The following is an 18,947-nucleotide window of genomic DNA, read 5'->3' as shown; positions in this document are numbered from 1 at the left end:
AACAAATCAAAAACTTCCACGAGAGAAACATGCTAACCCTTGCACAATACTTTTCATTACCACAACCCCGCCACCAATCTATAATACCACCCACACATCCTTTACTGTCAGGTAATGAAAGCAAACTTTAAATGTATGTAAACCTTACCAAAAAAAAAAAAAAAGGGTTTCCACAAAATCTAATAGTGATAAAACAGGATAGATAGCCAAGAATGGAGAGACTGCAGGTGTTATCTACCGCTTAGGGAGGTCTCAGCCCCCGCCAAAGTCTACCCCAGCTCGCAGCATCCACCCGGCCCCTCTCCATTTCCCTTATTTTCCAAACCTTGTGCAGAATACTATCCACCACCTCACTATAGGGAAGGATTTTGCCCCTAATGGACACTAAACACTGTGCGCTCCATGTGTAAAACCTAACAACTACGCTAACTAAAAAACGAGTGCTTAAATCAAAATCCCCACACCTTTTCAGCGCTCCATACATCCACTCAGGGTAACTTGGCCTCGAAAGACAGGGAAGGCATAAGGCGTGGGACACTCCCTTGTAAACCTCTATATTAAAAGGACACTGAAGCAAGATGTGGTCCATTGTCTGTTTTTGCCTCACCCACCTCAATCTGCCATTTCCTTGTCACCTTTAAACCCTGAACCACATAGGCCGGGAGGTATCCATGCTAAACTCGAAAAAAAAATTGGGACCCCCTTCCAACCATGCATTGAGAAAGGGGTGCACCCACACACGAAAGCCAGCTACCCACCAAGGGGGAGACTCCAAAAAGAGACTTCCGAGATGAAGCTTCAAGAAGTACTAAAGAACAGCACTGGGTTTACCATTCCCAGGCCACCTTCATCCTTCGGTTTGTAGGTCACATTCCTCTTGATGAAGTTCAACTTGTTCCCCCATAACAACTGAAAGAACAAGGAACTGACCTTGACCCTTAATGATTCTGACAACAGACATATGTAATTGACGTACAAAAAAATTGGGATCAAGTAAGACTTGATCAAATCATTCCGTTCTCTGTAGGGCAGCTTCCACTTCTTCCAGTTATCCACCTTAGAGGCGGCATCTGCCAGTTTCAGTTCCCAATTTCGCTAGGCATAATCACCCGAACCAAATAGAATGCCTAAGATTTTAACCTCTTGACTGGCCTGAGGGAGCACATCCGGATAGACAAACTGCTGTCCTACTTCCCCTAACCAGAGAATTTGACTCTTTTCTTGGCTTATCTCTGAGCCCGAAGCCTCAGAATATTCACAGATTAGATTTTCAATGCCACGCGCCTCGGCCATGTCTGATAAGACGATTGTGAAATCATCAGCGTAGGCCGCTACCTTCAAGGGACCATCCACAGCCAGCTGCACTCCTTTCACTGCATCGTTCTAAATCCTCCTGATAAAAGGATCAATTGCAAATACATAGAGGAGAGGGCTCAAGGAACAACCTTGGCTGACTCCAGATGACACCTTTTTTGAAAATTGTCTCATACAGACATTTTGGGTAGATGCTTTTACACCTCAATTTGCAGTTAAAAGGGCTCATCGAATTCCATCCCAACCTCCCCAAGTGGGAGCTCTAGCACATACATTCATTGCCACACTACTTCCCCAGGGATCAGGACACAATCATCAGAATAGCCAGAGTAAGGGGCCCTCTTCAGTTTGACCATCATATGGTGTCAGTTTTTCCAGATTGTCATTGAAGTCCAAAAAAATCCGCCCAATTCACACAAATTAAAAGACAGACTTGCAACTTCCTTATGCTATGTTGTTTCCAGCAAAACTCTGTATGGTAATTCTCATTTCTTTTCTACCCCTGAAGAAGCAGAGTACTGTCTCGATGGCACACCTCAGGCAGGGGCCAAGTTAGGAAGTTGATGGACCTGAACTAATTGTCATTAAATTGGGTTATGAATTTTATACACCATTATGTAAACTTTTTATGATTTTATGTTATGTAGGAAACAAATATTATAAGTGAGTTTCTTGCTGCAAGTTAATAGTTCATCGCCCCTGTTTGTTTGTTTTTCTTGTTTATTAATTAGATTACTTAGGGATCCCTGTACACCATAGTCGAGGACCTTTAAGTATATGGTGGTATTTGGTTGTGGTAAGCTATATTCATATGTTTAAGTATAATATATGTTGTTGTTTTTTGTTAATGTTGGAATAATAAGGTACTTTGAGATTTGTTTGTTATAAAATTAAATTATGTCTAATTTTGCTAATCTAATATGTAATACTAAGAAATTTGACTACTATAGGTGGTTATTTTGGGTGTATATGGGTGACAGACCTAGCTGGGTTGTGATAGAGCAAATCTCAAATATGCACTTCGTATTTTCTTAAACATGTCATGGGCATGATGGTATGTTGCTTCTATGTATGGTCTATTTTTACAGTGTGAACAGTGATTCTGAAAAGGTAGAACTCTAGAAGACTCCATCTGCTCTCATGGAACATAAGGCATCTAAATGAGAAATCTAAGAGATCTCTCAATTTGACCCAAGTTAAGAAATACTTCTTTGAGATAATGTGCCTGGTGGAAATTCCTCTTGTAGACAGCCGTGTCCAAGCTCTTAAGAATCCCTCAGTGGGGTGGGTTTATCATGCTGTTCATTCCCCCAACTCACAAAGTATCTCAGTATTAATTAAGAGGCTGTTACATTTTGTTCTGGAGCAGATTCAAATAGGCCCGGAATGGTCGCTATGTGTTTGTTCATGTATTGGTCAATGGCTCCCCCTTATCCTCTTGACAGTTTATATTCCTCTACCTTTCAATACTGATGTACTCAAAAAGGCAACTTCATTCATTGGATCCTGGTCTTAATAGGTTTAGGGAAACTATTTCTATGATAGGTCCGGGACTTCATCATTTGCCAAGTTGGTAACAGAGATGGGACTGGCTGAGGTTTGAAGACTCAGACTATATTTACCTCACCATAGTCTCTTCTAGTCTGGCTGCCTTAGTAAGTGAGGTAGAATACTTACTCAGGGGTATCTCCGATCATTCGCCCCATTCACCCCTACTATTAACTGTTGTCCTTAATCCACAAATCGGGAATACATTTTGGAAACTGAATCCATTTTGGCTTACACTTATGGGAATGGGTAGTGATTTGGTAGATGACTGGCAAGGTTGTTTTTGCATCTAACAGAGATACAGTGTAACCTCCCATCCTTTGAAATACTTTTAAGGCTTTCCTCAAAAACACCTTTATCAATAGAGCAGTGGCATGTAAGAAATTCTACAGGCAGCAAGAAACTAAACTATGCACCAACCTTGAGAATACTTATGTTTCCATGCACCTGGCTTCAGATAGGCTATGCTGGCTACATGCTCAGAAGGAGTTTGCTAATTACCTACTTGACAAATCTAAACGTAGACTTCTTTTCTCCATATATGATGTGTTTGCTCAGGGGCATAAAAGCGCTAGTCCCCCGTGCCATATCGGACGATCATGGTATCAAAGATTTCCATAGCAATGAAATAGCAAAAAAAAAGATGACTTTTATAAGCACTTGTACGGCCTCTGGGCACACTAATCCCAAGAGCAACTGCCAGATTATGATGATCATGTGCGACTTCCTAAATTAGATTTGGATTCACTTCAATATCTCGATGCCCTCATTACAATGGAGGAGATAGATACTGCGATTTCTTTCCCCACTAATAAGGCCCCCTGTGTGGATAGGTTGCCCATGGAGTTATACAAAAAATTGGGGACTTCTTTCTCCTCACACTTATTGAAACGTTTGATAATGTATTAACCACAGCCTCTCTACCACCCTCTATGTTATCATTACAAAAAATGCAAGAATCTGTTGCTTCCTGAATATTATTGACTCATTTCTTGCTTACCACAGATATTAAGATTCTTGCTAAATTGCTGGCTATAAGATTAAATAATGTAATATCCCAAATAATTCAACCGGACCAGATTGGTTTTATGGAATTCCACCTCGATCAACCTAAATTGTTTATTTACTCACCTACCCCCAGATGAAAAAGAATTACCTAGCGCTATTCAATAAAAACACTCTCTGGCACACAGGGGGTATATAAATATAGGGAAAGAGATGACTGGGTGGAGATTGCAAAAAAATAATATAATATTTAATCAATAAAAAACATATTCGTATATATACATGCAAAAAATACACATGAAAATACACAAAAATAGATAAAAATAAATAAAAATAAAATTATCAATCAACACTATTTGATGTCAACCTTGTGAGCCGGACCTCTTAATATTTTAGATAGGTGTATTTAGAACACTTCGGATCCAAGGAATAATGATCCACATCAACATAATACGTCAGTAGATATAATATTGATACATTGAGTTATGATAACTCCAAGAATAGATCTCTTATGGTACTAACTAATCTTAAATCAACAATCCATTACGGTGACTGCTGGAAGGGAGTATTAGCAAATTATTTGCACTTACGATCTCCAATAGACAATATTCAGCCTTGTCTCCTCCTCCGCTGCCCTTCAGCTATTGACCATAAGTCAGTGGATATTAGCAAAATACTTGCACTTTCCAATTCCACGTATGAAGTTACAAACTCCTAACCCCGTCTCTGCTACTCTCAGCTGATAAAATCCATATGAGAAGATTAGGTGCGCATATCTCAGGATTCCGGGTAACAACAAAGGATTCCAATAGAATGTTCCACTTTGATACAATGTTTGATCAATCCGGCTAAAATCCTTCTATTAGAGGTCCGTCTGTTCCACAGGTTGAAATATCGGTGACCCGTTTCGTCCCCTTTGAGGACTTTTTCACAGCCATCTGCTCCCAGGAAAGAGGCCCATCCAAGGTCATGTCCTTGGATGCGGCCAAGACCTTTGTCTCGGTGGACTCTGGCTTTCTATGGGAGGTCATGACATGATTCGGTATTGGGACAAAATTTATAGAATTGGTGCAATTGTTATATTCTGCCTCATGTCAACAGGCATGCTACTGTACCCTTTACATTTTGGTAGAGGATTGAGACAGGGCTGTTGTCAGTACCGGCAGTCTCAGACATCACTGGCCTGACTCCAACACTCAGTAGGGCACTGATTGCTGGCCTTCCCAATTAGAATCATTAACAGAACCCAGCTGGACATTGCCTCAGGCTACACATTGCACCAGCTAAACCTGCATTATGGTCTGTTTTCACCTGTATCCCTCTGCATTCACTTGCTGGGCTGAACTGAGCATGCACACACCTGGTCTGCTCAGTACTTCCTGCATCCTCTTGATTGGTTAATTGCCTGTCAGCTCTGTCTATTTAAAGCACCTGCTTCTCTACCAAGTTGCCAGATCTTCAGGTCTCTCCTCCTGGTTAGACGTGTCCCAGTACTGGCTCCTGTATCCCTGCTTATCTACATGTGTTCCTGAATCAACGGCACTAACCCAGCTCCACTGGATTCCACCTGCAACAGCTGCTGCAGACCATCTTATCTATTTGTGTTCCCAATTCATTGGTGCTTACTCAGCTTCACAGGACTCCACCAGCAGCCACTGCTGCAGAGACTCTTATCTATCTGTATTCCTGATTCTGGACGCTACCAAGCCCTCGGGATTTCATCAGTAGTCTCTGCTTCTAGACTTCTCCTCCTGCTCCCCAGTTTCTCTGTTCTCCAGGCTCTACCTCAGGTTTCGCCCGTTACCCTCTGAGAGGACCGGGACCTGTGGTTAGGGAGGAGCCGCCATGTCCATGCTCCCTTGCGGGAGATTCTGGTGAAAACCTCCCTCTCCGTTATACTCTACACATTACTGGGGGTAGTATCAAACCAGGCAAACACTTTGGGTTTCCCAAGACCTTCTGATTGGGACAAGTTGACATAACACTTCTCTCAGGTTTTACTACTAACCTTCATTTCTAATGCAGGGAATAACCAATCATCCAACTCCTAGAAGAACTTGCTCAGTGCACACCTTAGTGCTGGAGTATCAATTGTGTCCAACATCGATACTCCCGCTCTAGCACAATACTAGGAAGTATAGCACCACTCCATGTTTCTTTAACTCCTGAGTCCAGTCTCCCTGACAGCAGCACACTCATACCAACATTTCCATCTGTGAAGTTTTCGGCAGAGCCCTCATACCAGTTAAGTACTCTGCTGCATTCATGGAGAGAACCAACTTCACTGGGCCGCGACCTGGGTTCTAACTGAGCAAAGTCATATCATCTTGCGGGGATCCCTGTTGAAGTCCAATGGTGGTTGTGCCAATCTCGCCTATTAGTTATTGTCATCTGTGTGTGTGCACTAAACTACACTTGCAGTCTGTCTCTGCTGTACATGATCACTGCAATGTACTTCGTTGTATCCAATTGTTTACTTTTGCCAACACTGCTGTGTATCTTATTGCTTGCTACACACTGTTCAAACAATGCCAAAACATCTGAGTGCACATTGTAAGTCAAGCGCTGGGGCACCCACAATACAGATATTGCTCTATTCCTATCATAGGATACAATTTTCGATGAAGCCAAATTAAAATATTAAATTTGAAATTTTATTCATACACCATCTAATATAACAAATATATGAAAAATCTGAAATATCCTCAATTTGGAATACAAAGCATCACATAAGTTGGTAAGTTCCACTCAATATATGAAACAGAATATATTCCTTATCTCATGAGATCGTTGCAGAGAGGAACAATTACCTACACCTTTTATATATTTATAACAGGTGAGGCCAATCTTTATATAGATGAAGATATTCTTGCATATGGATCCAATATGATACAGATACCCAAATAATAATTAAAAATTAAAAAGTATACATTTCCAATATCCAGAAACCGAATACATGCATGATTCAAAAATTAAGGGAAGGGGAGGGATTAAAAATAGATGTTGGATAATAGTAATACACCTGAACAAATAGAATGGAAAAAGTGCATAGAAAAACTTGCTGGTATTGTTGTCCACCGTATGGTTAACGATACATCCAAACACATATATGTAGAGTATAGTTCCACCTATGCATAGGTAACTGTTGTCATCTATAACTCCTTTGTATCATGTATCCGCTTGTTGAACTTAGAGTCCATGTGTATAGCAGTAAAACATAACCACGTGTGGCTGTCTTGTAGTGACTTATGCACTCCGGAAAATATAAAATAATAGGGCTTACCCGACTTGATCCGTGACTTAAAGTATAACCGAAATTCAAATACAATATACCGTCCCCTCCTGGATGATTTCCATAAATGGAGCGAGACGGAGTTTGCCCAGGTTGGATCTGTGATCCGAAGAGTGCGTATGACGCAAGCACGTTTTTCCGTCACCTCGTATCTGGGGATACACCCCTTGGTTGCCCAGGAACCAAAGTTTCGTTGGAAATAAACCAATTAGTTGCAGCGGAAGCTGTAGTAGGTATTAAAACACTCTCCTTTACCTCTCACTTCTTCACACAGCGCTGTGTTTGACAAGAATATGGAGAGGAACCCTGCTGACGCGTTTCGTCCTATATCCTAGGACTTTTTCAAAGCTGTTACTTCTGCACCTTTGGTTCCTATTTAAGGGATAAGTGGGCGTAATCATCCTCACACATATTAGTGTCTTAAAGTGAACTGTTCCATTATTTCTGGAAGGAAGCCAGATGACATCTGATAATCACTCCAAATTACAATGATGTATAATTCCACATAAACGTTACCCAATCGGATAAATTTAGTTATTTTTATATATTAATCAATTCCTTTTTCTAATGCACATTTCATACAACAATACATTTTAAAGAAAAGAGAGATGGACCCAGATTGAATCTACTTCACACGGGCTAAGCCCATAAATCCACCATTCTTGTGGTTCATATAACGTTTACAGTACTATACATCACCCTTATTCGAATGTTACAATAATATGTATAATATAATATATTTTCCTCTGGTAAGTATTTATTAATTTATGCAGCTTTACTGCTTTTGTAACTCGATCTGATCCTTCTTATCTTATATCTATAAACTTAATTGAACACCACATACTATTCCGTGAGCTCCTAAGTCTGGTGTTCTTACAATTCTTATAACACATCGGTTACAAGGTTGAGCCTCATTGCATTTTAAAAAGAGATATAATATCAAATAGTCCCCTCGTATAGAGGGTGACCATTTTAATCGCAAAATTCCAATGCTTCATTCAAACCTCTCGGAGAAAGGGTCCCTAATTTAAAGATCCAAGAGGATTCACATTGACATAATCTCCGGAATCTATCCCCTTTTCTCACAGTAGGCAATACCTGTTCCAAACCCGTGATCCTAAGACACCCTGGATTTTTTCTGTGTACCTCCAAATAATGTCTCGACACACTATGTGTCAAGAGACCATTAAGGATATTACATCTGTGTTCGCGGAATCTTACTTTAAGCGGTCTCATAGTTCGACCAACATATTGAAGATGACACTCACATTCCAACATGTAAACAATATATGGACTGTCGCAATTAATAAAATGTTCAATGGGAAATTCTTCCCCACAAGTGTTTGACCGTACTTTCATAGTTCTATTCATAATGTGGTCACAAGTTAAACATCTTGATTTGCCACACTTATAGCATCCCTTAGGTTTATCTGGGAGCCATGTGACATTATTTGTGCACTTCTCTTGTTTTAACATACTGGGAGCTAGTATTCTTTTCAGATCCATATTTTTTCTGAAAATCACTTTCGGTGTACTATCCAAAACATTCTTTAATATATTGTCTTCCTTAAGAATATTAAAATTTCTCCTCACAGCATTGCCAATTTGTCTGGACTTGGCATTATATATTGAAATAAAGGCTGGATTGCTATTATTAAATTTATTCTTTTTTGTTATTGTTTTGTCTCCATCTGAATATTCTAATAGAAGACTCCTATCTAAGGTAGAAACATGGGAAACAGCTTCCTTAAGTATACTCTCAGGATATCCCCTCTTATTAAAATTATCCATCATTTTATCAGATTGGATCTTAAAATCATAATCTTCTGAACAGTTCCTCCTTAGCCTACCTAATTGGCCTCTGGGTATGTTGTTCACCCATGGGCGATGATGTCCACTCTCATAATGGAGGTAATTACAAATATCTGTTGGCTTGTTGGATCTTTAAATTAGGGACCCTTTCTCCGAGAGGTTTGAATGAAGCATTGGAATTTTGCGATTAAAATGGTCACCCTCTATACGAGGGGACTATTTGATATTATATCTCTTTTTAAAATGCAATGAGGCTCAACCTTGTAACCGATGTGTTATAAGAATTGTAAGAACACCAGACTTAGGAGCTCACGGAATAGTATGTGGTGTTCAATTAAGTTTATAGATATAAGATAAGAAGGATCAGATCGAGTTACAAAAGCAGTAAAGCTGCATAAATTAATAGATACTTACCAGAGGAAAATATATTATATTATACATATTATTGTAACATTCGAATAAGGGTGATGTATAGTACTGTAAACGTTATATGAACCACAAGAATGGTGGATTTATGGGCTAAGCCCGTGTGAAGTAGATTCAATCTGGGTCCATCTCTCTTTTCTTTAAAATGTATTGTTGTATGAAATGTGCATTAGAAAAAGGAATGGATTAATATATAAAAATAACTAAATTTATCCGATTGGGTAACGTTTATGTGGAATTATACATCATTGTAATTTGGAGTGATTATCAGATGTCATCTGGCTTCCTTCCAGAAATAATGGAACAGTTCACTTTAAGACACTAATATGTGTGAGGATGATTACGCCCACTTATCCCTTAAATAGGAACCAAAGGTGCAGAAGTAACAGCTTTGAAAAAGTCCTAGGATATAGGACGAAACGCGTCAGCAGGGTTCCTCTCCATATTCTTGTCAAACACAGCGCTGTGTGAAGAAGTGAGAGGTAAAGGAGAGTGTTTTAATACCTACTACAGCTTCCGCTGCAACTAATTGGTTTATTTCCAACGAAACTTTGGTTCTTGGGCAACCAAGGGGTGTATCCCCAGATACGAGGTGACGAAAAAACGTGCTTGCGTCATACGCACTCTTCGGATCACAGATCCAACCTGGGCAAACTCCGTCTCGCTCCATTTATGGAAATCATCCAGGAGGGGACGGTATATTGTATTTGAATTTCGGTTATACTTTAAGTCACGGATCAAGTCGGGTAAGCCCTATTATTTTATATTTTCCGGAGTGCATAAGTCACTACAAGACAGCCACACGTGGTTATGTTTTACTGCTATACACATGGACTCTAAGTTCAACAAGCGGATACATGATACAAAGGAGTTATAGATGACAACAGTTACCTATGCATAGGTGGAACTATACTCTACATATATGTGTTTGGATGTATCGTTAACCATACGGTGGACAACAATACCAGCAAGTTTTTCTATGCACTTTTTCCATTCTATTTGTTCAGGTGTATTACTATTATCCAACATCTATTTTTAATCCCTCCCCTTCCCTTAATTTTTGAATCATGCATGTATTCGGTTTCTGGATATTGGAAATGTATACTTTTTAATTTTTAATTATTATTTGGGTATCTGTATCATATTGGATCCATATGCAAGAATATCTTCATCTATATAAAGATTGGCCTCACCTGTTATAAATATATAAAAGGTGTAGGTAATTGTTCCTCTCTGCAACGATCTCATGAGATAAGGAATATATTCTGTTTCATATATTGAGTGGAACTTACCAACTTATGTGATGCTTTGTATTCCAAATTGAGGATATTTCAGATTTTTCATATATTTGTTATATTAGATGGTGTATGAATAAAATTTCAAATTTAATATTTTAATTTGGCTTCATCGAAAATTGTATCCTATGATAGGAATAGAGCAATATCTGTATTGTGGGTGCCCCAGCGCTTGATTTACAATGTGCATTCTTTTGATTTAACGGTTTGGTGAACCGTGTTCTAGCTGCAGGGTCATCTACTTATTTCCATTTTTCATTTTGGAATCCACTCTTTATTGACTATTAGCGCCGGGGGGATCCCTTAGGGGATAATTGTTGTCTATTTTTCTGTTCACCATTCCCTAGGCAGCATAAATAGTCTTTATATCAGTATGGCTGATTTCTCCAGTTACTCTGAGAGATTTAATAGGAGGGACCAATATTTACGGTCCTTCAAGCCAGATAACAACAAAAAATGTGAAAATGATGTAAAATCTGAAGATCTATCCACACTATTTTATGAATTAGAGGATCTTCCAAAAAATGAGATGAGACACTGGTGGGATAGTGTCTCATTACAGAAATATATAGATCTTAAACGTATTCCTAGGGGTTTAAGGATTACCAAAAATCTTTCTATTAATAATAATCCAGGACTTCAGAATAAATGGAATGAGATTCTGGATACCTGCTCCATATCACTGATGAAACTCTTAGTAGAATTCAGAGACATTAAAGTAAAAGAAACTACGGAAAAAATAGAAAGTCTTAAGAAAACTTTGGATCCCTATAAGGAAGATAAAGAATTTAAGGAAAGGGACATTGCTGTTAATAAAAGAATTGAGAAATTTGAGCAAGAACTGGTAGATTGGAAGACAAGGAAATTTGAGAGAGATAGGACAGATTACGAATTGAATCAAGTGAGGACCTTTAAAAATGATAGGATGCCCAATTCAAATCGTGTTGACAAAATACCATATAGAGAAACAAGGAAAGACACTAATAGGACAAATAGAACCCCTTATAGAAGGGCATGGAAAAGTAACAATGGGGATAACGGACAACAATTCTATGGGAGAAATAGCAATTATCATAGAGAAGAGAATAGAAATAGATATAGGGATCACAGCCCTAGAAGATCATACCGACAAACTCGCGAGCATAGTGAGACATCAATGGATGTGGAAAAGGGGCAACACTCTGCCCGCGATTTAGGAGCTAGACCCAAGGAAAGGGACCCAAACTTTTCTAAAGATACTCGTTTTTTAGAGAAAAGCCCAGAATGGAAAATGGGCTTACATCACAACCCTTACCATGTACTATATCAGAGAACACCCAAAAGAAGAAGAGAGTCAGAGGAAGGAGAGGACGGAGAGAGCAAAGGAAGGAGGATGAGGGTGAGATAGAGTATAGAGGACTATTCAATCTTTCTAAAAAAGAGCTTACTCCCTATCAATCAAAATTACTGTCCAGGGGTTTAAATTTTGCTCCCACAAAAGAGCCGAACATTTTTGATTTATTTGTAGAATTGAATAGATATGTTAGAACCCTTTGTAGGAAAAGATATTTTGCCACTAAGAAATTAAGGAAACAATCGATTGAGGGAGCTCCTATCACTCTTGATACAAATGATTCAAGTAGTCTGGATATTCTTGAAACTTTATGGGAGGAGAATAGAGTAGAGGAAACTAAAGAAACCCCCATTTTTGACATAAATAGTGGCTCAGAGAATTCTAGGAATTGGGAGCTCAATTCGACATTCAAACGTAGTTCAAACTTTTTTCCTCTCAGTCACAAGAGCTCAGCCATTACTTTCTTTTACAATAGGACGTTACAGGATTTTATGTTAATATGCAGTGGGACAAATCGAAAAGATAAGAAACATCATGATGTAGGAGATTTCCCTCGAATAGGTGTCCCTCGATGCTATTCCAATCTTCATCCGAAAGAGAGACAAGCTATTAAAGAATTACGTAATGATACTTCGATAGTTATCAGATCAGCTGATAAAGGAGGGGGGGTGGTTATTATGGATCGAGAAAAGTATGTAGGTGAAGCAAACAGACAACTAGGGGATCCTTCGTGCTATAAACAACTTCAGAGAGACCCCACTAAGGATTTCCAGTTGGAACTTAAAACTATGTTACTTAAAGCCCTGAATGAAGAGACAATATCTAAAGATGAATATCTCTTCTTATTTTTAGAACATCCAGTGATCCCAATATTTTACCACCTCCCCAAAATCCACAAGTCCATAGTCTCTCCACCAGGACGCCCCATAATATCGGGCATTAGTTCGCTTACATCTAATCTTTCGCATTATGTGGATCATTATTTACAGGGTTTTGTCCCACGTTTGTCCTCTTATATAAAGGATACCATTAATTTTTTAAATATAGTAAGCAATCTAGAATGGAAGCCGGATTACGTTTTTTTGACGCTTGATGTCCAAGCATTATATACGAACATACCCCATGAGAAGGGAGTGGAAGTAGTTAGAAGGACTTTGGACACAGATGATAGCATTGGTAAGGCTAAATGTGATTTTATTCTGGAATCCATCAGATACATCCTAACCCACAATTATTTTTTATTTGAGAACCATTTTTATTTGCAGGTCCTCGGTACGGCCATGGGGACCAGGTTCGCGCCGAGCTTTGCCAATCTGTATATGGGACAAGTGGAGGAGAAACTTATATGGGGGGGCCGGTTTGGCGTGAACCTGGTCTTATATGGTCGGTACATAGATGACCTGTTTTTTGTGTGGAAGGGGGATATAGACTCTGTCTTAGAATTTGTTGAATTTTTAAACAACAATACATATAACCTGAAGTTTACTTATGAGTTTAATAAGGATACTATCAACTTTCTAGACATCACAGTAACAGCTGATGGAAACAGAGTCATAACTTCAAATTACAACAAGCCAACAGATGTTTGTAATTACCTCCATTATGAGAGTGGACATCATCGCCCATGGGTGAACAACATACCCAGAGGCCAATTAGGTAGGCTAAGGAGGAACTGTTCAGAAGATTATGATTTTAAGATCCAATCTGATAAAATGATGGATAATTTTAATAAGAGGGGATATCCTGAGAGTATACTTAAGGAAGCTGTTTCCCATGTTTCTACCTTAGATAGGAGTCTTCTATTAGAATCTTCAGATGGAGACAAAACAATAACAAAAAAGAATAAATTTAATAATAGCAATCCAGCCTTTATTTCAATATATAATGCCAAGTCCAGACAAATTGGCAATGCTGTGAGGAGAAATTTTAATATTCTTAAGGAAGACAATATATTAAAGAATGTTTTGGATAGTACACCGAAAGTGATTTTCAGAAAAAATATGGATCTGAAAAGAATACTAGCTCCCAGTATGTTAAAACAAGAGAAGTGCACAAATAATGTCACATGGCTCCCAGATAAACCTAAGGGATGCTATAAGTGTGGCAAATCAAGATGTTTAACTTGTGACCACATTATGAATAGAACTATGAAAGTACGGTCAAACACTTGTGGGGAAGAATTTCCCATTGAACATTTTATTAATTGCGACAGTCCATATATTGTTTACATGTTGGAATGTGAGTGTCATCTTCAATATGTTGGTCGAACTATGAGACCGCTTAAAGTAAGATTCCGCGAACACAGATGTAATATCCTTAATGGTCTCTTGACACATAGTGTGTCGAGACATTATTTGGAGGTACACAGAAAAAATCCAGGGTGTCTTAGGATCACGGGTTTGGAACAGGTATTGCCTACTGTGAGAAAAGGGGATAGATTCCGGAGATTATGTCAATGTGAATCCTCTTGGATCTTTAAATTAGGGACCCTTTCTCCGAGAGGTTTGAATGAAGCATTGGAATTTTGCGATTAAAATGGTCACCCTCTATACGAGGGGACTATTTGATATTATATCTCTTTTTAAAATGCAATGAGGCTCAACCTTGTAACCGATGTGTTATAAGAATTGTAAGAACACCAGACTTAGGAGCTCACGGAATAGTATGTGGTGTTCAATTAAGTTTATAGATATAAGATAAGAAGGATCAGATCGAGTTACAAAAGCAGTAAAGCTGCATAAATTAATAAATACTTACCAGAGGAAAATATATTATATTATACATATTATTGTAACATTCGAATAAGGGTGATGTATAGTACTGTAAACGTTATATGAACCACAAGAATGGTGGATTTATGGGCTAAGCCCGTGTGAAGTAGATTCAATCTGGGTCCATCTCTCTTTTCTTTAAAATGTATTGTTGTATGAAATGTGCATTAGAAAAAGGAATGGATTAATATATAAAAATAACTAAATTTATCCGATTGGGTAACGTTTATGTGGAATTATACATCATTGTAATTTGGAGTGATTATCAGATGTCATCTGGCTTCCTTCCAGAAATAATGGAACAGTTCACTTTAAGACACTAATATGTGTGAGGATGATTACGCCCACTTATCCCTTAAATAGGAACCAAAGGTGCAGAAGTAACAGCTTTGAAAAAGTCCTAGGATATAGGACGAAACGCGTCAGCAGGGTTCCTCTCCATATTCTTGTCAAACACAGCGCTGTGTGAAGAAGTGAAAGGTAAAGGAGAGTGTTTTAATACCTACTACAGCTTCCGCTGCAACTAATTGGTTTATTTCCAACGAAACTTTGGTTCCTGGGCAACCAAGGGGTGTATCCCCAGATACGAGGTGACGGAAAAACGTGCTTGCGTCATACGCACTCTTCGGATCACAGATCCAACCTGGGCAAACTCCGTCTCGCTCCATTTATGGAAATCATCCAGGAGGGGACGGTATATTGTATTTGAATTTCGGTTATACTTTAAGTCACGGATCAAGTCGGGTAAGCCCTATTATTTTATATTTTCCGGAGTGCATAAGTCACTACAAGACAGCCACACGTGGTTATGTTTTACTGCTATACACATGGACTCTAAGTTCAACAAGCGGATACATGATACAAAGGAGTTATAGATGACAACAGTTACCTATGCATAGGGGGAACTATACTCTACATATATGTGTTTGGATGTATCGTTAACCATACGGTGGACAACAATACCAGCAAGTTTTTCTATGCACTTTTTCCATTCTATTTGTTCAGGTGTATTACTATTATCCAACATCTATTTTTAATCCCTCCCCTTCCCTTAATTTTTGAATCATGCATGTATTCGGTTTCTGGATATTGGAAATGTATACTTTTTAATTTTTAATTATTATTTGGGTATCTGTATCATATTGGATCCATATGCAAGAATATCTTCATCTATATAAAGATTGGCCTCACCTGTTATAAATATATAGAAGGTGTAGGTAATTGTTCCTCTCTGCAACGATCTCATGAGATAAGGAATATATTCTGTTTCATATATTGAGTGGAACTTACCAACTTATGTGATGCTTTGTATTCCAAATTGAGGATATTTCAGATTTTTCATATATTTGTTATATTAGATGGTGTATGAATAAAATTTCAAATTTAATATTTTAATTTGGCTTCATCGAAAATTGTATCCTATGATAGGAATAGAGCAATATCTGTATTGTGGGTGCCCCAGCGCTTGACTTACAATGTGCATTCTTTTGATTTAACGGTTTGGTGAACCGTGTTCTAGCTGCAGGGTCATCTACTTATTTCCATTTTTCATTTTGGAATCCACTCTTTATTGACTATTAGCGCCGGGGGGATCCCTTAGGGGATAATTGTTGTCAAAACATCTGAGTACCTTATTGCAGGCTATGTGCTGTCCAACCAGTGCCAACACATCTGTTTACCCCAGTACATGCTATGCGCTGCCCAGTGCCTACAAACTCTGTATACTCCGTTTCATGTTACCAAAGCTCCACACTTCGTGTACTCAGCTGTGCCATCAGCATTTTTTCTACAGAGCCAAAAACCTCAGTATTCCAATAGGTCATCATCTCTTTGTTTCACACCTGTATACCTCCTGTGTGTTCCCCCATAGATACAAAGTTCTCACAGCTGCCCTCTCTCCCTGGCCCTGTTTGCCATTATCATTAAACCATTGGCGTGCATGGTCAGAGCTTATGTCAGATGCCCGCTCAGCAGGAAATTGTGTCTGGTTGCTTAGCAACCAGACGCATTAGGTCTGGCCGCCCGACGACTGCTTCTACTCATGCGTGTTCTGTTGCTAAGCAACTGGACGCTAGTTTGAAAGAAAGCAGCGCCAGCTGACGTCACCACCACAAGCGCTTCTTATTTCCTTTGCCACTATATAAGGAAGACTCTAGCACCATTAGGGAGCCAGAGTATTATGTCTCCTAGCTCCAGGCATCTATGTACTATATTGCTCCTTGGTCTGACTTCATGTTTCTGATCTTGACTGTTCCTGACATTCCTCTTGGATTCTCCCCTTGGTTCTTTTACACTATCCCGATATTTCAACTCTGTCTACCTGACTACTCTTTTGGAATCTCCCTGTGTACTGCATTGACTGCTTGGCTCGACCTACGCATGCCTGACCATCCGATTATCTTCACCTATTTCGCTGATTACCTTCCTGGAGAACTGCTACCTGTGCTCCCCTCGTAGCTAAATCCAAATCTCCTTGCGGGGGTCCCTGGTGAAGACCAGGGGCGTATTAGACTCCGAGCCAAAATCAGTGCCAAAATCAGCAGACAGCCACAGCTGCTGACAGCTTATCATTGGATATTTGACTTGGCTGCTTGTGGCAATGTGGATAAAATTACACTTTATGTGGACAACATGCTCCTATTTCTGAGGGATCCTCATGATTTCACCTGCTGCGCCTTGTTGATGACTTTGGCAAGTTCCCTGGATTCAAGATCAATTGGTCCAAGTCAAGCAGATTCCCCATCTGCCAGGGGCTACCACAGAATAATATTACTAAAATTCTTTACAATGGACGCTTAAATTTATATTTTTGGAATATGGATAATGAGCACTGTATAAGATTACACTCCCCTTAACATTGATCCAGTCCTAATATGTTTCGAAAATTTCTACTTCAATGTAACTACCTCTGTCCATATCTGGTAGAGTCAACTTGATTAAGGTGATCCTTCAACCCAAATTTCTATACCCTTGCAACTTGCTTCTTTTAATCTCCCAGTGTAGACCTTATAGAAACTAAATTAATTTTTCTCCTCTCTGGTTTGGGAGGACAAAAAGGGCACATCTTAAAATGGCTATACTATATTATATATCAAGAGCCTCTGGTGGCATGGCTATACCAAATTTGAAAGCATATTACATTGCAGCACAACATTTGAGAGAATGAGTTGGGGACTCCCTAACTGATACTTAACACGGGTTCCTCCATGAGCAGATAATGTCCTCTGCCTTTCCATTTCAAACCTTTCTCAGTATGAGAGTGTCCGGAAGCATGGCACTACTCCTATAACATCCTGTGCTAATGTGGACTTGAGTAACTCTAACCTTAGGGAATTAAATAAGTTAGGAAAAAATAACACTTGGCATAATGATGGAGCCAACTCACTTGGCCAATTGTATACAAATCAATCTTTGACTAAACTAAAGAATTATCTATTCCAAATCATTTATTTTACATGCCATATTTTGTGTGTTGTATGTGATATAAAATGTAAATAAAGAAGATTTGATTTAAAAAACAAAAATATACCAATGTCTCCAGACACCCAAAATAATAAAACTCTTTTGTGGGTGAGGGTATTTGCCTCTCTATAACCTGCCTTATTGATAGTGATATTGTTTGTATATCCCTTAGCTACCTGAGATTTTTCTTATGTTACATTTTAAATATTTGTTTCAACTTTCAATTGTTATAATTCCTTTTCTTAAAAATATTGGCTATCATGGGCCTGACTCATCTTTGCACGTAAGTCCTGTTGCGTGCCCTATCTTGGGTGGAATTGCACTGCACATGCTTAGAAATGGACTTTACGCAAGTGAACACAATTGCATCCAATTTGTGTTCAAAAGCAAATGACACTTACGACTGCCTACGTTTTGAAAGGTTGAATAGGGGTGGAAAGGGGAGGATGCACATAGGCAATGTACAGTAAGGACGTGCCAAGATCATCTGATTCAAGCTCTGGGCATCTCTTAGATATTAATTTTTTACCAATATCCCTTGCACCAGCTACAGGGCAGGTGTAAGCACCGACCTATAATGATGAATGACATGTATGCATGCCAGAACATGTGTTTGCAAGTAAGATAAAGTATAAAAATGCATTTTATGTACACTACATTAAGAACATCTTGCTTAATGTATTTCATTT

Source organism: Mixophyes fleayi, chromosome 3 (genome assembly GCF_038048845.1).
Source record: "Mixophyes fleayi isolate aMixFle1 chromosome 3, aMixFle1.hap1, whole genome shotgun sequence".
Classification (NCBI taxonomy): domain Eukaryota; kingdom Metazoa; phylum Chordata; class Amphibia; order Anura; family Limnodynastidae; genus Mixophyes; species Mixophyes fleayi.
The sequence above is the reverse complement of the archived record's forward strand: the minus strand, read 5'-3'. Positions refer to the sequence as shown.